The sequence below is a fragment of the Fukomys damarensis genome, unplaced genomic scaffold (genome assembly GCF_012274545.1).
Source record: "Fukomys damarensis isolate Sample0158 unplaced genomic scaffold, DMR_v1.0_HiC HiC_scaffold_5, whole genome shotgun sequence".
NCBI lineage: Eukaryota > Metazoa > Chordata > Mammalia > Rodentia > Bathyergidae > Fukomys > Fukomys damarensis.
In genome coordinates, this window is record NW_022900917.1 from 40359829 (window position 1) to 40383275 (window position 23447).

At 33.9% G+C, this 23447-nt stretch overlaps 1 pseudogene; it reads left to right on the plus strand.

Moving 5' to 3' along the window:
• The first annotated feature begins 13352 nt into the window (after positions 1 to 13352).
• LOC104851724 lies at positions 13353 to 14734 on the plus strand (annotated as a pseudogene).
• The last annotated feature ends 8713 nt before the right edge of the window (positions 14735 to 23447 follow it).

The window sequence follows — 23447 nt, forward strand, 5'->3', positions numbered from 1 at the left end:
TAATGTGTTATATCAGTAAACACTGAGTACCTAATTGGTTTTTTAATATATATTTAGTAAAAACCTTTCGTTATGATTTTTATAAAATTTTAATTATTGTCACAGTGATTTCTTAAGCTCACAGAAATGACTCCAATCCTTGAAACTGATAAGTAAGCAAATCTTTTTATGATGCTAATCAGTATTTAGTCAGAACCAGGAATAAATTTTGTAAATCTTAGGACAGTGGCTTCTTAATTAAAGAAATCACAAAAGAGATCAACAGATTTCACTACATAAATATTTAAATTTTGTATACAAAAGTAATATAAAATTTAAAAGAAGAAATATTTACTACAAATGTGACCAAGATCAATGTACTTAGTAAATAAAGGCCTCGGGCCAGGAATTTAGCCCAGTGGTTCTGCCACCTGCCTCACAAGTGCAAGGACCTGAGTTCAATTCCCAGTAACAAAAATAAATAAATAAATAAATAAATGTCTCATAAAATATATGAGCAAAACTAAAACCTCTAAAAATAATAAGACAGGATATGAGCACCTCTACAAAAAAAAGTAAAGTTAGAGAAAACTAATTTAGTCAAGTAATTGAATATTAAAGCAATAATGTGATACTATTATTGAGAATTACTTAGCAAAGATTCAAAATTATAAATAATGGTGTACAGTATGAATAAAATAGGAACTTTCAGAAGTGTTTTGGGAACATAAATTGCTAGATTCTTTTTAAAAAAAAAAAAAAAAGCTCAGAAAATTACACTTCCTAAGCCAGAAATCGATTCTGACAATTCTTACAAGTTTAGGGGTATAAAAGTACATGATAACAATAACAATAAGAAATAGTTGTATCTGCATATTAAGGTTATACTCCTAAGTGAAATAAATAAGTCACACATGTGTAAATACCAAATAGTTTCTCAGGTGTGAAAAACTATAATAGATACTATACATAAGATCCTAATGATATAATTGACAATGTGAAATAGGAAGAAAAGGGCTAAAGGTGTAGGGAAACTGGGAAAGGTAGGGAAAAGGTAATAAGGAAAGAGAAAAAAATATGACAAAATGAAAAGGAAAATAAACTGTTTGTAGATGGAGAGGGGAGGAGGGGTGAAGGAAGGGCAGGGGTGTGGGGAAAAAATGAGAACCAAGACCTGTCATGTAAAGGTATAAGAGCCCAATGATGAATGTAACTGTACTGTATACCTAAAATGTACCAATAAACTCAATGAGAGAAAAAAAACAAAAAGAAATAGTTGCATCCAACATATATTTAGTGGTCATTGTTCTTTCTTTTTTTCCCTTTCTTTCTTTCTGTCTTTCTTTCTTTCTCTCTTTCGAGATAGGATCTCACTATGTTGACAAAGCTGGCCTCAAACTTGTGGGCTCAAGCAATCCTGCCACTCCAGCCTCTTGAATAGCTGGGACTATAGTTATACACCACCATGCCAGGCTACAGCTCATTGTTTTAAGGCCTTACTTAAAATTGAGTGTTTACCTTATATAGAAGTCTTATTATTTTCTTTATTCCAAGTAAGAAACTGAGGCAGAGAAAGATTAAGTAGTTTGTAAACAGTCACATATTTGGTAAATAGATATGATACTTAAACTGGATTGTCAAACTTATTGGCTCCAGAATCAACAATGGGATTTTTAAGCACACTTCTGGGTACGTCTGGGTGAATCACAGTGGCCTCCTCAAGTACTATATCTGGGCCCCAGTCCTTTCTTCTCTGGCATTATTTCCCCTGCCCTGCATCACAGCCACCATAAACTAAGCTTCACCACACCTTTCTGCCGTGATGCTCCTGCCATGGAGCCAGGTACCCCTGAACTGAATCCTCTGAAACCGTGAGCCATTCAAATAACCTTCTCCTCCTTTAAGCTGTGTGTGTCAGGTATTTGGTCCCTGCCATAAACTTAATACCATAGAGGAGCTAAGATGTGAGTTAAGGAGTATGGACAAAAAGCCTACTCTTTATTTCAAAAACAAACTTCATGGTGGCACACGCCTGTAATCCCAGCACTCGGGAGGCTGAGGCAGGAGGATCACTGTGAGTTCGAGACCAGCCTGGGCCACATAGTGAGTTCCAGGTCAGCCTCAACTACATAGTGAGACTCTGTCTCAAAAACAAAAACATAGGGGAAGGGTAATAAGGGAAAAGAAAAAAATGTGAGATAATAAAAAGATAAAAATAAAGTGTTTGTAGATGGGGAGGGGAGGAGGAGGTGAAGGGAGGGCAGGGACAAGGGGAAAAAATGAGAACCAAGACTTGTCATGTAGAGGTACAAGATCCCAACAATGAATGTAACTGTACTGTATCCCTAAAATGTACCAATAAACTCAATTAAAGCTGAAAAAAACAAAAACAAAAAAACTGCTGCACAAATACATGTGACAGTAAATGCCAAGGAATTATCCTATCCGCCACTCATTTTCATTTTGTTGGTAAATGTTGCAACTGTCACCAGAAGAATTTCCCCTTTTTGGAAGAAAACAGATTTAATTCTTTGGCAACTAAAACAGTTTAAATTCTCAGACGCTCTTATGCCTTTGTCATGCAGTGTCCCCACAACCAGCTTTCTTCTTCTGTAATCACAGCAACCACATGTTATTATAGTGAGCTGATAGATATATGAATTATTGATTTCAAAGTTAAACCATGAATCTAAAATCCAAGTATACTTGAAATCTGCTTTTAAATCATATATTATAAGCCTGTTTGAAAACTTTCATTAACCTTCATCTTTAAAGATAGAGTATGCCTCACAAACAAGTGTTCTATTTGAAACCCTTAAAAGGCTATTAAACCTGGTCAATTCTTTCAAAATTTGCCATGAAAATAGGGGAAAATGCCAAGCAGCCAAGTTAAAACAAAACCCTACCTTTATTGTATTAATTACTCCCATCTCATCTATTATTCTATATTTTGAATGTCCATACTCACATTTTATAACATCGTTAATAATTAAATTTGTGTGCAGAAACCATTTAAGCACAAAGTGATTTTATTTATAAATAAAATGTCCACTGGATTTATTTTAAAATATATCAAAACAAGATCACTGAATTTGAACTTTTAACAGATATCTACTGAAATAAAAATGGGAAGTTCTGCTTAGGTTTCACATAAACTGTAAATTAAGCAATTCTTACTTTATTTGGATAAAACCATTTTTCTGGCATATTTATACACATTAATTATTTGAAAATTACCACCTTTTTCTTAATAAATACAGTCATAAGCAGTACTGACACTTCTTTGAATGTTGCTTTAACTGCCAGACATTTTTGGCATTTTGCAAAAAGATTAATGGCCATGCATGTGGATGCCAAGAAATGAACTTTTCTTCTTTATAAAAAGTGTCTGTTGGTACTAAAATGCTAAAGTGATATTAAATAATATGCTACAGGCTAGATAAGAGGTTTGAGGAATACTTACAAGGTCCTATAATATAATCAACAGATTCTTTCAACATCACAAAACATTCCTGACTTCTTATTCTTCCATGTAAATGAGGTACTATAAGTAAAATGCCTATACAACAGACTTTCAGACACTATTTTTCTTCTGTCTCATCCTTCTCTCTCTCTCTCTACATATATATATATATACATATGTATCTTCATACATATCTTCATATATCTTGAGGCAGGAAGAGGGAAGTTTAAAAAGTTTTTTAAAAGCATTAGATAATCTTTGGCCTTAGCTATATTGTTAATTGCATTTACATCTAGATTTGATGTTCATTTGTCTCATACTGCTTTTTTTCTATCAGTTTTCTAAGAACTAAATTTTATAACAAACTATGAAAACAATGCAAACTTTATATATATATATATATATTTATATATATATGTGTGTGTGTGTGTATACATATAAAAACTACATATAAATAGTTTTTAATCATGGAATAAATATTCCATCAAAGAGACTTTTATGTTCCACAGAGGCAGTTCTCAAATGACTTCATGGTATCATGTTATAAACCAGAACATAGTCCATTTTTACAGTAGATTTACTCAATCACAGTTACTAATCAGATTAGCATCGCTTTTATGTCCAACAAATTTTAAAAGTTAAAGAATCATTAAAGAAGCTACATTTGTACTCTGCATTATGTTACTTGTTAAGCTTTTAAAAGTGGTCTTCAAAAAGTCACTTCAAGGAATTTTCTTTTTAAACTACACTTAGAATAGGATGAGAAATGCATCATTACAAATGGAGTTAATTTTTAATGTGAGAATTTTTATTTTAAAATTTGTTCATCATCGCTTTTAATATATTGAACAGCCAAGCTCCAGTTCTACACTTACAACATTTAAGACTAGTACAGTAATGTTACCTGGAAAGTTCCTCAATTTATCTCAGAAAAAAAAATGTCGTGCTATATTTTGTAAAGGAAAGCCTGTAAAAGCATCTACCAGCCTGAACTATTATAATTTTTAGAGAGAATAATGTAAATAAATATCAATAACCTTATATGGGTAGAAAAAGGGAAATTTCTATACCTCTGAATTATTTATAATTTAAATACAAATGACATTTAAGCCATTTCATCTGTATTAAATTAGGGTAAATGGATGTCTTTTGTCCAAAAAAAAGCAAAGTTATCTAATTATGTCATTGAATAAAGGATGCTTAAGAATGAAAACAGTATTAGAACAAGCCAAAATATGTCAATGTTTCATGTTTCATTTTGCTAATAATAGAAAATAGGCAAGTCAACATTTTATCAAACTCCTGACACACCATGAAACTGATTCATTCAGATTTCATCTACTGCTTTCCCCAATCCACACTTTCGAGGATATACTGAAAACTAGTCAAAACTTTTGAAGCAAGAGTTAATTCAATATCTCAGAATTCACTATACATGATAACACCTTGGTCAACACAAAGCCCGTATAGTATTCCTTTAGAAAACAATGATAAAAAAAAAAGATGTGAGTAATAGAACCTCTCTTTTATCAATGCATTTATCTGTTCACCTGAGTTCTCTGACTATAACATTTCCTTATGAATTAATTTATTCTACGTGGACTAATATATCATTACAAAAAAGAACAAATCAGACTGTTCTGAAGGAAGTATGGTTCATTTTTTAAATTTCTTTGCAGCAAATTCCATTTTTCCAGCATGGTCATGGCTGGGGTAGAGGAACAAGGAAGGAAGTTGGGTTGTTAATAGACCATGTCTGGAGATCCCACAAATGAATGATCAATTTTCAAAGGATTTTTAAGTATCCAGGTGCCTAATAGATTTTCCCATGGCTTATCTATTAAAATTCTAGATGACAGCAATGACATTCACAGACATAACTGTGCAATTTGGGAGGCATAGGAGTGACTGAATCCTCGTTAAAGAAGCTCTTCCAGGTGGTCCTTGAAAGAACTACAAGCACTTGGTATTTCCAAAAGTTGATGAGAAAACTACTAATCCAGTCCTTCAAGGAAATAGTTTTTTTAACTAGAATATGAAGATAAATTTTCCAAGATAAGGTATATTATCAGTGTTCTTTTAAAGAGTATGAGTTTAAAATGTTTTGTGATATGCAGAAAAACTCTATGGAACAGAATAAAAGGAGAAAGTAAGGCTTCCAAACGATGGAACTCAGAGAAGAGTTCAGGCCAACAAATTTTCCAAAAATATGTAAGAAAGTCATTTAAGGAAGTAAGGGTGAGAAAATCTATCAAGTTCTGCTGAGAATCCAGTGGGAAAAAGAATGTCTGAGGGTATAATCAGTAGGGAAAACAGGCAAGTAATGGACTACAGATTGCAATTTATTGTTCTTCACATAATTCAAACAGAAGAAAGAAAACATCTAGAAAAACTTCAGGAAAGCCTTCCACATTTCAGGGGAGTCCAAACAAAGAGGAAAACCAGGACTCATGATAAATATGTAACGACTCAGTTTTTAAAAAATACTTTTACCACTGAAACTATCCTGGAACTCTTTAACTTGAATTTAAAGACTGAAAAACATCAAGGTCTTGCAAGAGAGCTTGCAAGATCTTCTCTACTAATACCAGTTAGCACCCGTTGCCCTAAAGAGCCCCTACATCTGAGTTGCTTCTCTCAGAAATTGCTTTCACTTAAATTGAGCCCACAAAAATCTAATTCAAGAAGATTATAAAATAGCTCTCTTCATTAATTATAAATATTCATCAGATAATATTTTTTGCCCTTCTTATACTTCTTGGATATAAATGTCTGCCATGGCACTTAATGTAGAATTTTTGAAAGACAGAAAAAGAAAACATAACTTTGGTAGACTTAATGTTCAACATTAGGTCTTTGGGGGACAAAACTTTGCAAGAAGATACGAATTTCTTAATAGATGATTATCAAATTATTTAGTATTTTACATAAAACTATTGCTTGGATTTATCTGACCTTTTGAAGCCATAAAAAGCATTTTATTCAAGGTGGTAATAAGAAACCTTGAGAATAAAATCATTAGACTAGGAAATAGAGAGACCTAACTAAGAAAGATCAGTCATAAATAATGAGTTAGAAAACCCAATGAGAAGAAGAAAAATAGCAAACATAGGCACATGTAATATCCACTTATTATGATCTAGGCTAACATTTAAACAGGTAAACAGATAAAGAATAGCAATACTCAGATATTATTTTTCTCCAAGATATAATGGCTGATATGGTCTGTTTGTTCTAATGTATTTCACTATCTCAGAGTCACACTGTATAGCTTAGTTTTCCAGTATTATTTGCACAGTATCATACGTAAGACAGTCCATTACAAAAAATATTTTGATCTATCCTTTTTATTAATAAATTCTCAAAAGGCTATAAATTGCTTTGGTAAGACAGTCTAGTGATTCATAATTTTTCCACAAGTAATACTTGCTATAGAAAACTAGATTTTGAGTTCTTTGAAAATAGAAATTTTGTTTCTATTTTAGGCAAAGTGTTCCTAGTGCCCTTTCTTCAGTAACACCCCCAACTCCTTTTTCTAAACTCCTGTTTACTTGATTCAAGCCTTCTTGTTTATTTTTTTTATTCCCTAGCCCCCAATCCCACTCCATACCCATCCAAAATTTATCTAGGGTGTAATCTTATAAACTCGCCTTACTGATACAGGAAAACATTCTAAAATACTAAATATATTACCTTTACCTGAGTACAAGAATATTTTTCCAACAGCAATTTTCTCTTACCAGAAATTCTCATCTCCTGCATACATTTTAGCAGCCATGAAAATTTGAGTTCCTGAGTGCATAAACTGTATGTCAGTTCTACTAAAGACAAGCAGTAAATGCAGGAATTAGTATCAGAAAAGATAAGAGTTTACGGCAAAACAGCAAAAGAAATTTTTGCATCATCCCTTTTTGAAGAAAAAGAGAGTTGAAGGGGCCAGAGATTTAGCTCAGTGGCTCTGCCACCTACCTAGAAAAAGGGAGTTGAAGAAAATTAACATGGGGCCTTGGAATAGCACTTCTAATTCTGTAGGCAAAGAAGGTTGGGTTATGCATAAAAGTGAGTAACATATTGTTACACAATTTGCACTGATCAGAACTGTGGCTATAGAATATTAGGTTAAGGATATAATTTACAAAATGACCATTTAGTTAGATCAAGTATGTAACATGAAAACTACCCAAAACTACATCAGTATCAGATAGCTAAATTTTGATGTATTTATGGAATTACAATGGAACTTTCAGACAGTTAACAACTCTACACCATAAAGGCATTCAGACAAGTCATCCTACACAAAAGAAATATTCCCTTCATATATGTGTTGTCACCCATAAAACAAACTGCACATTGTTTACATCACATTGACAGAGGTTCTAAACATTTCTAAAAGCAAGCAGTGATAGAAATTGTATCTATTATGACTCCTGTTAAGTGGATGAAACATTACTCACTGTTCTCTTTATTTCATGTGCTATACTCATTGTTTTATTTTCTCCACTTTTAGATTATTTATAAGCACTCTTACAGGGTCCTAAAACTTTAATCTGTTTATCTGATAGTGTGTTATATTCTTAACTATGAATTTTCCTGCCCAATAATTTCTCTGGAATTTGATTCTCTGCATGGGGGAAGAGTGTATTCTCTGGGCTTTTTTCAGAGTAGGTAAATTCTTACATCTTGTGTTGGTGTGTAGGGATGTAAGGAAATAAGTCAAGTTTGCTGCTAAAGCTAACCTTGCTGCTCAGAACCAACTTTCCCCGAGTGCCTAACTGTTGTTTTCTCTTTCCAGGGAAATCAGTAAACTAAAGTAATTGTCTAACTACATCCCTGCTACCAGAATTGGAACCTACATCTCCTTTATTTTCTTTATATAAATTGTAAGTATTATGTTAGTATAAAATACAAACAGCAAATCCTATTTCTATGTTTTAGTATAAGTATCATCAGAGTGACAATTTGGGGAAAATTAGCAAATTAGCAATTTAGATATGAAGAATAAAGTCTTATCTTCTGTTTATACTACCGATGACTACAAATATTTCTGTCCTTCACAGACAATAAAATTAATTGTCAAGACATTTTTCCATGACAATTATGATAAACTGTCCTAAAATTTGACCTATACTCAAGCCACTAAAACTGTCCTGATGAAACTTACACAAGGAAAATGAGATTGGTTTTAATCAAAATATTGCTACTTGTTTAAAAAACAAATGTTATGCAGTACAAAGAAATAAACTGATTTTTAACCAAGTGGACATATATACCAAAAGGCTTGTATTTTCTTTTATAATGAAATAATAGTTAAGTCTATCAAATTAATATAAATGCAATAAATATATACTTGCAATATCCTTGTATGTTATGAGGGAGAAAATATTTCTTTTTCTCTCTAACTGCTAGGTTCATAAATGGGATCCTTAAAAGACAGATTAGGGCTGGGGATTTTGCTCAGTTCTTCTGCTGCCTGTCTTGCAAGGGTAAGGTCCCAAGTTTGATCCGTGATACAAAAAAAAAAAAAGATTAACTGTTAAGAAAAGCATACAAATTTATAATATAAGTTTTATGTGACACAGGAATCTTCAGAAATGACTCAAATTAAAAGATAAAGTTGTATATTTTTATGCTTAGATATGATGAACCTACGGACATTTGTGGAAAAATATGATTAGACAAAAGGATATGATCAAATGTTAATAAACAGAGAAACTTAGCATGGCCTATTAGTTCAGATCTTTCTCTGTACCCCTGATGCCTCCGAAATCAAGATGTTCTATTCATCTAGGTATAAGGTGGACACCACTGAAATGAGAGGCTTTTGACTTGCATCAGGGGAAAGAACAGAAGGTCAGAGGGCAAACTTCCTGCTTCTGATGTTTTCTCAAATACCAATATTGCATTTGAAACAGCAAATTCTGAATCCCAATAATGCCTCTGTCTGAAGTTTATAGTTCTAAAGAGGCCTTTCTAGAAGTGCTATGATAAGGAAAACAGGTCTTCCTGCTGAGCCAATCTTCCTCTTTTTGAAGGCTGGCAGGCTGGGAGGTCGCTCTAAGTCTCTAGAGTTTCTTCTCCACTTTCCTCCAAATATCTTCATGGAGACTGACACCTGTTCTGTCTGGGAACAAGTGTAGCCCTAGAGGAATCATTAACTAATGGATGGAAAATGTCAGTGTTTCCTTTGCAGAAAGCGGGGAGCCTTGGCAAGTACTTTGCATTTGCAAAGAGCTTCACAGAATACAAAATATTTTCGTATCCATTATTTTAATTGATTCTTAAAACAATCCTATGAGATAAGTAGAGCAGCTGTTATTTCTACTTTGCATAAGGAAATTGAAGTTCAGTGATGTTAAGTGATTTGCCTGAAGTCCTCAAATTGTTAAATAACACAGTCATAATGGGAACACTTCTTTAACTTCCACGAATAACCATCCTTTCATCCCCACTCAGAAAAGAGTGAATACTGAAATACCAGTGGACAGCTTCCTGGAAACACAGTGTCATCCCTCAAAGAGAGAATGTAAACTTTTTATATGTAGGTAATATGCTGAAAACTTCTAAGAGGTATGATTCCCTTTTTCTCAATTTTCCTAAAATATCACTAAATCTTTTCTTTCAAGGAAGAAAGAAATAGGAGTGTTGCCTGAACTTTCAGTCTCAGGATGGAAAACTAAAACATCTGCAAGTATCTTATCAGTAAGTTGGACGCCAAGGGAAAACTGAAATTTTAGCAGACAAACCAAAAATCTGTTTCCATGCAATGCTAAACAAACAACTCAAGGGTTTAACAGAACAGAGCCAAGCTGCTGTTCAATGTGCAGCCAGCACTCTTTCTTCACAGCTTCCTGGTGTATGTCTTTGCCTCTAAGTAGTGTTATGAAATGGTGTGATTTTAATCAGCTTTGACTGCACCTTGCTCTAAAGGTTTACTCAGTGCAATCCTGAGAGGCACATTACCACTCAGCTCCATTCCAGGGAAGAAGTCTGTTCTTCATCAGCTTTAGAAAGACAGGAGTGCCTTTGTCTCACTGTTCCAGAGCTAAAGAAGGACCTTAGACCCAAGTAGCTACCATGGGCTTGGTCTTGCCAAACTTCAACTGCACTCTAAATAGGCCAGTGTGTAATTCAGTTCTCTACTAATGACTTAGAGATATGTCAAAATGGTAGTCTCCAAGACCACTCAGCCCTGGTACATTTCTCTATTGAGATTTAGTACACACACACAAAAAAAAACATCAAACATATTCTGTAAAACTCAGTGCAAATGTTGTCTAATACAACCAATATGGCTATCAGCCCCCAGATTTCACAGATTTCTCCAGAATTCCTATGGGCATGTGGATATACTCATTCATTCAACAAATAATGGTAGGAATTAGTTATATGGCAGTAAACAGTCTTACTTTAAGTGCTAGTTTATGTTACAAGTAAAAATCATATTGGGAAAGTTGGTTAGCTTATATGTGCTTCAGGTTCTTCTTCTGAAAATAAGAATAATAACCATTCTCCCATAGGGTTGAAGTGAAGATTAAAGTTAATATTTGCTAACAATATCCTAATAAGTTAGAATTATACACTATACAAATAAAGCACTTAGTAAATTTTGGTCATTATTATTCTCTTAGAAATTCTTTAGATTTTTTTAAAACGTTTCTAGAATAAATAGTCATTGACTGCACAAAACCTCCTATCACAAAACCTCTCCTCCACCCAATATCTTATCTAAGATCTGAGTGTACAGAAGCATTCTTGCAAAGAGCTGCTAAAAGTTAGCCTTGAATCTACCCCTACAGAGAAACCAAGGCATCTGAATCTATTGAAATTTAGAGCAAAATAGGTTCCATTCACATCCTTCCTTCCTTCTTCCTCTCAACATCCAGCCTCCCTCACTATTGTGACTGCTTGACTCAGACCTTCCCACCATGTTCCCAAGCCTGTACTGAGCATGTGCCAGGGGACCTAGCTTCCGTGCTTTTCCTTAACCAAACATGTTTAAAGGGATGTCTATGCTCACTGATTCTCCAGTTGCTCAAACTGGAAATAAAAGAGAATTATAAAAACTCATTGTTTGATTAGTCAACATATTTAGCTTCTATTCCAGCATGCTTTAGTAGATAATGGCACATATTAGATTCAAAAACTGTATACAAACTCAAGGTATAAAACTATTTTTTACAGAAAAGAAGTATGTTCATGATTCCTTGGCTTGTTGTCTATGGAAATTTCCTACTACCAATCTTCAGTGTACCCTGTATTTCCAATTAATTTCCCAATTTTTATCTGATAATAACAATAATAATCCAGTATTTACTAAGACCTTCACATACATTATACCATTTATTCAATTAAATGATTCTCCCATTTTACAGATGAGGACATTGAGACATAGAAAGCTAATAAAACTTGGATGTAGCCATACAATTAACAACCCATGGAGCTAATACTTTACTAGAAAAAAATTTATTTTTTTCCAGAAGTTTATACCTGAAATAACCAATACAAAAGCAGCATGTATAATGAATCCATAATTTTTGTTAAAAAAACATAGCCTATACTATAATAATGAAAAAAGTCTAAAGATATATAAAATAAAGAATTAGTGGCAATTAACTCAGGAGACAAGATTATAAATATTCTTTATTTTCTGAGACATATTTATATTTTCCTCAATAAATAAAATAACTTCTATAACAAGAAAAAGTACATAAGATATATCTTATGTATATTTATTCAATCATCATACAACTACTATGATTTAGCCCTTTTCTACAGATTAAAAAAAAAACCAAGGCATGGAAATGTTAAGTAATTTGCCCAAATTATACATCCAGAGTGGCAAGGCAGATATTAAATCTAATCAGTCTGGCTCTACCATTCCTGTACTTGATTCATTATTGTACATACACTCCAAATCATATATTCTGCTAGTTCCCAATTACATACAAAGCATTCATTAATTTTAAGGATTTTTGCAATTATTTAAACATCAAAATGAGAAATAGCTTAAGTCACATTATTTGGCTAGTGACCTAGAGTTTCTCTTCCATGACTGGAAAAAACTTTTAAAACCAGCCACAATGATCCCATGTGCTTAAATAAAAAATGAGAACCAAGACCTGTCATGTAAAGGTACAAGATCCCAATAATGAATGTAACTGTACCGTATACCTAAAATGTACCAATAAACTCAATGAGAGAAAATAAATAAATAAATAAATAAATAAGATGAGAAAGTGGTTAAAGGCTAAAAGCACATTACAAATGTAAACTATTATTATAAAATTGTTTTTATCCACAGGGCTCAAAGGACTTTACTATGTCATTTCTCATCATTACAGATTTAAAGATTGTGCTTCTTTTTTTTGTTGTTTTGTTTTGTTTTGTTTTTGATACCAGGGATTGAACTCGGGTCCTTGCACTTGCAAGGAAGGCCACCGAACCACTGAGCTAAATCCCCGGCCCTGTGCTTCTTATTAAAATGTTTTACACTTATCACCACCTTCTATAACTTTAAATTTTATTTACCCATATGCAATAAGAAATTTTTAGGAAGTGTCAGTATTGATAGTATTGGTCAAATTATGTGTACATGCATTTCTTATAGCACATACAAAAGCTGATCTTTACATACTTCTTAATCTATGCCAGGCATAATCCTGAGCCCGCCATTTGAACCTCTGAACCAATACCATTTTATGGATGGTGAACTGAAGCGTAGAGAAGTCAATGAGTCCTCCAAGATTGCACAGTGGTAACTAGTGAAGCTGAAATTTAAAACTTGGAAGCCTGGGCCAAGAATCAGAGATCATATGCTCCTGTTTAGCTTTGTAGTGTGTTTAGTCCTTAAGGTCCAGGGCCCTGTAATTAAAAATGACATGGGAGCGTGGCCCCTCCACTCCGGCCAGAGATGAATGCTGCAGCAGAAGCCGAGTTCAACATTCTCCTGGTCACGGACTCCTACAGGGTCACGCACTTTAAACAATATCCACCCAACACAAGCAAAGTTTATTCCTAGTTTGAATGTTGTGAAAAGAAGACTGAAAACTCCAAAGTAAGGATGTGACCAAAGAGAAAATCCAGGAAGCCAAAGAGGTGTACAAAGAACATTTTCAGGATGATGTCTTTAATGAAAAGGGATGGAACTATATTCTTGAGAAATATGATGGGTATCTCCCTAGAGAAGTAAAGGCTGTTCCTGACAGCTGTTATTCCCAAAGAAAATATTCTCTTCACCATGGAAAACACTGATACAGAGTACTACTGGCTTACAAATTGGATTGAGACTACTCTAGTTCAATCCTGGTATCCAATCACAGTGGCCACAGATTCTGGAAAACAGAAGAAAATATTGGCCAAATATTTTTTTAAATTTCTGGTAATTTAGATAGTCTGGAATACAAGTTACATGATGAGTCTCTTCCCAAGAGACTACTGGCATAGGGGCATCTGCTCATTTAGTTAACTTCAAAGGAACAGATACATTAGCGGGAAATGATCTAATTTAAAAATACCATGGCACAAAAGACCCTGTTCCAGGCTATTCTGCTCCAATAGCATAACATAATGTGATAACAGCTTGGGGAAAAGACCATGAAAAAGATGCTTTTGAACATATAGTAACACAATTTTCATCAGTTCCTGTATCTGTGGCCAGCAATAGCTATGACATTTATAATGCATGGGAGAAAATATGGGGTGAAGATCTAAGACATTTAATGTTGTCAAGAAGTACTGAGGCAACACTAATAATCAGACCTGATTCTGGAAATCTTCTTGATACTGTATTAAAAGTTTTAGACATTTTAGGTAAGAAATTTCCTGTTACTGAGAACTCAAAAGGCTACAAGTTGCTGCCACCTTATCTTAGAGTTAATCAAGGGGATGGAGTAGATATTAATACCCTAAAAGAGATTATAGAAGGCACGAAACAAAAAAAGTGGGGCGTTGAAAATGTTGCCTTTGGTTTTGGTGGAGTTTTGCTGCAGAAGTTAACTAGAGATCTCCTGAATTGTTCCTTGAAGTGTAACTATGTTGTCACCAATGGCCTTGGGCTTAATGTCTTCAAGGACCCAGTTGCTGATACCAATGAAAGACCCAAAAAGGGCCAGTTATCTTTACCAGCGGGGAATTTTGTTACACTTGAGGAAGGAAAGGAAGACCTTGAGGAATATGGTCAGGATCTTCTGCAAACTTCCATTCAAGAATGGAATGGTGACCAAAAGCTATTCATTTGATGAAGTAAGAAAGAATGCACAGCTGAATATAGAACTGGAAGCAGCGCGTCAGTAGGCTTCGCCCTGTGAGTGGGTGCATGCGTGCATGGGCACCCATGTGAGAGTATGTAGTGCATAATGTTTGTTGTACTGCTGTGTGGGCTATCTTTGTGTTTTATGATACATTACAGCCAAATTATTTGTTGGTTTATGAACATAACTGCCCTTTTCTTCTTTTGTTTCCAGTGTTTAGATGATCTCAAATTAGGCAACACATAAACACTGTGAAAAATTAATACTAAAGTAAGCTTTTTAGGGCCCTTTGCCAATAGATAGTAACTAAATCTGATATTGATCTTTTTCACAAGTAACAGAACCAAGAAACTTTTATCTATAACTAAAGATCACATAAAGCAGATTTGCATAAAATTATCATGATTGCTTTATGTTTATATTTAACATATTTTTGTACAAACAAGATTGCGTAAGATATATTTAAAGTTTCAGAGATTTAACAATCTTTCCAATTTTTCATGATTTCTATGAGCACAGGCTTTCAAGAAAATACTTGAAAATAAATTACGCTGCCTTTTGTCCATTAAGCAGCAAATAAAACATGGCCTTAACAAAGTTGTTCGTGTTATTGTACAATTGAAATTATGTCAGATATGTCCTATAGAATTACTAACTTCACTGTCCCTTGTAGAATATGTATTAATCATTCTACATCTAAGAAAATAATGGCTCTTACTAGGATGTCTAGACACTATACAGTTACATACTTTGGTCATTGTATTGTACCAGTAAAATGCCAAATTTGAAAGACCTGTACTACAGTTTTATATGTCAGATATTACCTCTGGCTCTAATATACACCTCAAGATTTTAGGGAGATAATGTTTTTAGACAGAAATTCTGCTTCCACTACCGAATATATGCATAAATGTAAAATACTGACAAAAGTGGAAATAGTGTATTTTAAAGTAATTATACTTCCAAATTTGTTTTTGATATTCTATAGTTGGTATGTCTTAAATGAGTTAACTGGAGTGGGTAGTGAGTATGCTTATTTCAAATGTTTTGATTCTGTTATATTTTTCGTTTTTTTAATTAAATTGTATGGATATTTTTTATTAATTTTAAAGTTGAATTTCTCACTAACAATGCTTAAGCAAGTTCTTAAATGAGGATATATTATTCCTGATAAAAAGCATGATGATGTAGTGAGTTTTAGTAGAAGAATCTTAACTAAATGAAGATAACTGAATTCAAAGTGTCCAACCTCAGGTTAACTGCTAGGTTCTGACTAGAGACCAGTTTCTTCCAAACTGCTCCCATATATTTCTCTGTTCTTGGGTAGGGCCTGGCCACCCATGCTACTCCACAGGCCGAAATTGGTGGCTGCTCCTTTTATTAGACATACATATTGACTGTGACTGCTTTCTCATACAACAACAGAAGTGAGACCACATGACAAAGAAAGCCTGAAATGTTTATAATACATCCTCTTACACAAAATTACATGAGAGGCTGGGGATTTAGTTCAGTGCTTTGGTGGCCTGCCTTGCAAGCGCAAAGACCCGAGTTCAATCCCCAGTACCAAAAAAAGACAACAAAAAAAACAAAATTACATGAGAGAACTGGACCTATGCCCTCAGAAAAGGAATGTGCCATTAAGAGAAATGTTGGTTTTCAGGGAAGGGAAGGAGCTAAATATGGGGTGTGGCATTTTCCTTTGTCCTTTCTTAAGAAGCTAATACATAAAGAATGGTTTAGAAAAGTTTAATGTGACACTAAATATGAAATTTTCAAAATTGAAAAGCCATAAATCATCTGTCTTGAACAGTTACATAGGAAATGTTTTATCACTGGGATAAAGTAAAGATAGATGAGTTCATCAGTGTCAAAGTATCTTAGAAAGAATATAGATTTTTGCAGATTATTCTAAACACTTAGAAACCATAAGAGTCTTATTCTATAATCCATGATAGAAAATAATTTTAAATTCTTTTTTTAATGTACATAAATAAAGATCAGTAGTGAAAAGATACACCTTTCTTCCTAAAATGTGCTAAAGGGCTTATAAAGAATTGAAAGAAACTATAATACCAATAACAACTTTGATAGCCATCATAATTTTGTCCATGATTTAACAATGGAATTATACTACAGTATAATTATTAGTATTCTTAGTGTTCTGTGAATTTTAGCATCTCAGACTATCTAGAGGAATTTTGTCTTAAACTTTCAGTGAATGGTAAAAGCTATATATTTTTACAAATCCGGAGGTAGAATGATGAATTCTGTTAGCTCTGAGCCACTTGATATTGATTAATTCTGAATTTCTGAATAAACACTTAGTATTTGGCCATTCCCATTCTGAGCACTAAATGGTGAAACATGAATGCCAAATAAAAAAGTAGTGTTTTCTAACATCAAAATTGATTGCAGAGTGACAATAAAAATAGAGTAAGGACTTAGAAAAGTTTATCCTTCAATAAAAAAGAAAAATGGAAAAAATTTGTCAAAATCATCTTTTTATAACTAAAAATTAACAAAAGACTTTTAGAAATACAGGTATCATTTAATTTGCTTTTCTTTAAGAAGAAAAACGTGTTTTCTCAGGAAGAAAATTGTAATTTCTCTTTCAGGGATCTACTGCATAGGATAAATAATAATTTTTTGAGAATGAAGTCTGTTCTCGTACAACTAGGGTTTTGTTCATAAAATCTTTGCCTACACCTATGTCTTCAAAAGTTCTTCCTATTCTACCTTCCACAAAATTTAGTGTTTATGTTTTAATAGTTAGATCTTTGATCCACTTTGATTTTAGTTTAGCGTATGGTGAAAAATATGTGTCTAGGTTCTATTTTCAACATGTGGAAAGCCAGTTTTTCCAGCATCATTTATTAAAGAGACTACCTTTCTTCCAGTGAAAATGTTTGGCTCCTTTTTTAAAGATAAGGTAGCTGAATATGTTTGCATTTGCTTCTGCACTTTCTAATCTGTTGCATTGATCCTCGGGTCTGCTTTGTGTCAGTACCTTGCTGTTTTTATCACAGTAACTTTGTAGTATAATTTCAAGTCAAAGATTGTAATGCCCCCTTCCTTGCCTTTTTTGCTTAGTATTGCTTTCGCTAGCTAATCTAGCTCTCTTCTTGTTCCAATTGAATTTTAGGATTGTTTTCTCTAATTCTGTGAGATATGCTACTGGTATTTTGATCAGGATTGCATCAAATCTGTATAACAATTCTGGAAGTATGGCCCTTTTCATTATATTGGTTCTTCCTATCAAAGAACAGGGAATATCTGAAATCCTCTTTGATATCCTTTTTCAGACTACTGTAGTTTTCAAAGTAAAGATGTTTTATTTCTTTCATTAGACTGACTCCTAGGTATTTCTTTGTGGGGGGTGCTATTTAGAAAGATGTTGTTTTCCTGGTTCTCTCTTTGTGAGTTTGTACTACTGTTTATTTGATTTTTCATCTCTATTAATATTTCATCTCTATTAATATTTATCTTAGATAGGTGCATTAGTATTTGGTGCATATATATTTATGATTGTTATCTCTTCCTCTTGGATTGTTCTCTTTATAAGAATGTAGTGCCCCTCTTTGTCTCTCTTAATCAGTTCAGTCTTGGCTTGAAATCTACTTTGTCTGCAGATAAATTAGCTACCCCTGTTTTTTTCTGGGTTCCTTTCACATGGAATATTGTTTTCCCATCAAACAATGAAGTAGTATTCTACCATAAAGAAGGTTAAGCCTTCGACTTTTCTAGCTAAATGGATGCACCATGAGACCATACTCTCAAGTGAAATAATCAGATGCATATATTTAAATACCACATTGTTTCTCTGCTATGAGAAACCAAAAGTGTAAATAAGGACCAAAATATATAATAGACATTGGGAAATGGGAAGAAAATGTTCAAAGAAGAGGAACAAAGGAGAGGGGAGGGAGAAGGAAAGAAAGGACAAGAAAAAAGAATAGAAATAGAAAATTGAAACAAAGCTTTCATAGGTAAGGAGGGGAGAAGGGGTTGAGGGGAGGGGAATGGGAATAAAAGAAGCAAAATATATCATGTATGGGTACAAATTCTCTGTGATGAATGTTGTCATTTTGTATATCTAAAATGTACCAATAAAAATTTTAAGTGAGAAATGGACAACTCCAAATAAGAGTTGGAGACTTCAATATTCCACTGTTCTTACATAGACCTAAAATGTCCCCAGAAGCGTCATATATTTATAGTTAGGCCTTTTTGGATAGTGATTTTTACGAAGAGAAGCTCAAAGGTGCAAAACCAGAAATCTTTCATTTGAGAAGAACCCCCTAGACCCCTTGCTTAAAAAGGGCCACTTAATGACCTGGTTCCCTAAGATTTATTTCACTGTACTCATCCACCCAGACACCAGAAGCCACTGCAGCTCTAGCTGTCAGAAGACACTGGCATCAGCTACATGATGCTGGTTTTTTAGGCATGCAGAGTGCAAGAGTTATGGGGTTGTGATGCCTTCCACCAAGATTTCACAAGACCTGGGAAGCCAGACAAAAATGTGTGGACAGGGTCACATTCCTTGACAGGAGAGAGTGATGAGAGTGGTGCTTGAAGGTATGAGAGTAAAGTCAAAGGTACAGTGGGAACTCTAAGAAGATGGAGATGCCAAAAATGTGAAAAGTCTGCAGATGAAAGCTTCAGGCAGCAAGCAGAGCAGACCCCAAAGACAGGCCACCAGCAAGGCCACACGGGTGGAGTTGCTTAAGTCTTTTGGATCTCATATCTCATTATAACCAGCCCCAGATGCTGGGCATGAAGCTATAAGATTTAATGTTTACCCTTCTGGGTTTTAGTCTTGCTTTCCTCTGGTTCTTTTCTATGTCCCCTGTTACTCCATTTTGGAATGGGAATGTTTAACCTGTGTTATTGTATATTGGAAAAAAATTATCTTTCTTTTTTATTTTTACAAGAGCTCATTGCTAAGAGTTTTCCTTAAATCTCAGAGGACACTTTGGTCAATGCTGCAACTGTTAAAACTGGTGACTCTTAAAGATGGATTAAATGCATTTTGCATAATGAGATCAACATGAGCCTTTTGCAAGCCAGGGGAAGAATGTTGCGGATTAGATCTAAAATATCCCCCAAAAGTCTCACATATTCAGAGATGAGCCTTCTGAAGGGTAATTTGATAATGAGAGCACTCCATTCAGCAGAGGATTCATCCATTGATGAGTTCATGGATAAATGTATTGTCAGTAGGTGGGACCTACTGGAGTTGGGATCAGTGAGAACTTGAGCTTGAAAAATGTATTCTTGGCCCAAGCCAAGTTTATTTATAATCCACTGGATTTCTGTGATGTCTGTTGTGACTTTGCTTTTTTATTTCTAATTACATTTCTTTTACCTTGTTCTGTTAATTTTGGCTACAGGTTTATCAATCTTATTTATCCCTTTCAAGAATCAACTCTTTGATTCATTGATTTTTTAAAATATTTTTAATTTGTTTCATTAATTTCTACTTTGATCTTTATAATTTCTTTCCTCCTACTGGCATTAGATTTGGAACATTCTTGTTTTTCCAGGACCTCGAAATGCACCATTAGGTTATTTAGGCTTATTCCATTTTTTAATTGATGTTGTTGCTGTTTTACACACTTTAGTATTCTCTCTTTGTGTTTAATTTCTAGAATTTTGATTATAATGTGTCCAGAAGAGGTTTTTTTTCCTGGTTGTGGCTATTTGGGACCCTATATGCTTCTTGTATTGATTTCTTTCCCTAGATTTGAAAATTTTTTCTGCTGTGACTTTTGTAAATAAATTTTTTATAACTTTTGAATCTTCTACTTTTTCCTTTATTCCTATAATTTTGGGGTCGGGGGCGTCATCTAGCTTCTGTAAGATCAGTTTCCATTTTTATCCCTGAGGGTAAGAACCCTTTCCAGACTCTGTGTTTGGAAAGAAAAGACTCCCTTTCCTGGAGCTGAGATTAGCATTCCAGACCCCTTCATTCTTTTCTCTGCATTGTTTTCAGTTTCCTCATTTCTCTGAGATCTGGCTTTCCTATCATCTCTTTCTTGGTTCTCATGGCTCTTTCTCTTTGCTAAGTTGTTGTTTTCCAGGTGTCTCGATTCCAGATCCTGGAGAGGCTGTAATTTGGTGCTAGCTTTTACTCCACCATCTCTTTTCCTCTCTTTCTTTTTTTTAGTTTCTAAATATGATAGAAATCACTCCATATTTGTTTGTTTCTTACATGATGTCCTCTACTTCCATTCATTTTTTTGTAAATGACAGGATTTCATTTTTCTTTGTGATTAAATGATATCTCCTTGGCATGCTGATTTCATCGTCTATAGAGATATACTTAGGAATGGGATAGCTGGATCACATAGTATCTCTATTTCTAGTTCTTTTTAGAAACTCCCATACTGCTGTCCATAGTGGTTGTACTAATATACATCTCCATCACTGGTGCATAAAGGTTCCTTTTTCTCCATATCCTCTTCAGCACTTTTTTCTTTTTTTATTACAGTCATTCCAACTACAATGAGATGGAGTCTCACTGTAGTTTTTTGGGGGGGCGTTTTTGTTTCTTTGTCGCCAGACTAAATGTACGATAGTGTATTAATGCTATGTAATTGTCTAGGAGAAAATAGTACAAAACTATTCATGTTGGTATTTCTATCTCTATAGCATTGGTGGGTTCTTGTTAGTTCATATTCATTCTTGCAAAATACTGGGTTCACCATAAGATGTTCATACATGTATATTATATGCTTTTATCATATTCTCCCCCATTGCCCTACTTTACACTCTTCTCTCTCTCCAAGATCCACTTTTCCTTCTGTAAGAGACTCCCTTCTATCCCAGTCTGCTTCATCTTTTTTACCCCTAGGATCTATATATGAGAAAATGTGTGTGATACTTCTTTTTCTGAGTCTGGCTTATTTCATTTAACATGATCTCCAGTTCCATTCATTTTCTTACAAATAACATGATTTCATTCTTCTTTATGGCAGAATAATACACTAGTGTGAGCATTATACCAGATTTTCTTTATCCATTCATCCCTTGACAGCAACTCAGGCTAATTCTAACACCTATATATTGTGAATGGCTCCATGATAAACATGGATTTGCTGGTATGTATCTCTACAGTATGCTGATACCAGAAGCCACAGAAAATCACTTGACATCATTTGCCTTGTTTTTAACTACTGATATTGTCTGAGTCATTAAAAAGATAATAATCTTAAATAAATGTGCTTTCTTTGGACAAATTTCTTCAGCTATAACAATCAAATTATGATTTACTTGATTTAACATCAGTAATCATTTCTTGGGTAACAACAAATCAACCACTCAGAACTCCATTGAGTAACAATCAACAATGGATATGCTAGTTTATATTCCCACCAACAATCTGGGGGAGTCCTTTTTCACCACAGCCTTGCTAATATTGGCTAGTATTTGATTTCTTGATGGTAGCCATTCTTTCTGAAGATGAAATCTCAGTGTTGTTTTAACTTGCATTTCTCTAATGTTCAAAAGAGTTTTGGCCATTTGTATTTCCTCTTCTGCAAAATGTGTATTCCTTTTAGTTGCACTTTTTTTCACTAGGTCTTTTATTTTGAAGGGGATCTAATTTGTTTTTTGTTCTTTGTTTTTTTGCATTCTTCAAAGATTCTAGGTATTAGTCCTGTGTCCAACATGTAGCTGGCAAAATAATTTTCTCATTCTGTAGGTTGTCTAGTCACTCTATTGGTGGTTTCCCTTATTGTGCAGAAACTTTGTAATTTGACATAATCTCATTTGTGGATTCTTAATATCACTTCTTGTGCAGTTGCTGTTCTTTTCAGAAAGTCTTTGACTATTCCTATATCTTCAAAAATTATCTACTTTATCTTCCAGTACACTGTTGCTGCAATATCTATCTATATATATCTATATCTATATCTATATATCTATCTATATCTATATACTTTTATATCTATAGCTATCTATCTATATAGCTATAGATAGATATATATCTATATATCTATACTGCTATTTTGCTGAGTGTGTGGTTATAAATTTGAGAAGCCTTTGGTGGAATTTTTTTGGTCTTAATATAAATAATTATGTCATCTGCAAATAGTGATGATTTTATTTCTTCCTATCCTATATATATCCGTTTTATTTCTTCTTCTTGCCTGATGGCTCTGGCTGAAGTTTCAAGTAGTACCCTGAAACAGGAGTAGTAATAGTGAACATCCATGTCTTGTTCCTGATTTTAAAGGGAACACTGCCAACTTCTCCCCATTTAATCTGATATTGGCAGTACGTTTGTCATAGTGGCTTTTATCAGATTGAGGTAAAGTTCCTCTATAATTACTTTCTTCAGAAGTTTTATCATGAATGGGCATTGGATTCTGTCAAAAGCTTTTTATGCATCTATTAATATGATCATGTGATATTTGTCCTTGCTCCTGATTATAGGAGATGTTACATTTATTGATTTGTATATGTTGAACTATCCTTGCATCCCCAGGATTAAATCTATTTCAGCATAATCTATGATCCTTTTGATGATTTGCTGCATTGTTCTTGCCAATATCTTACAGAGGATTTATTCATGTACATTCATTAAGGAAATTAACCAATAGTTTTCTGTTTTAGTTGAGTCATTGTCTGTTTTTGGAATCAGAGTGATGCTCACTTCCAGGAATGAGTTTGGAAGCACTCCTTCCCTTTCAATTTCATTAAAGAGTTTGAGGAGTACTGTAGGTTTTATATCCTTCATGCAGATCTTA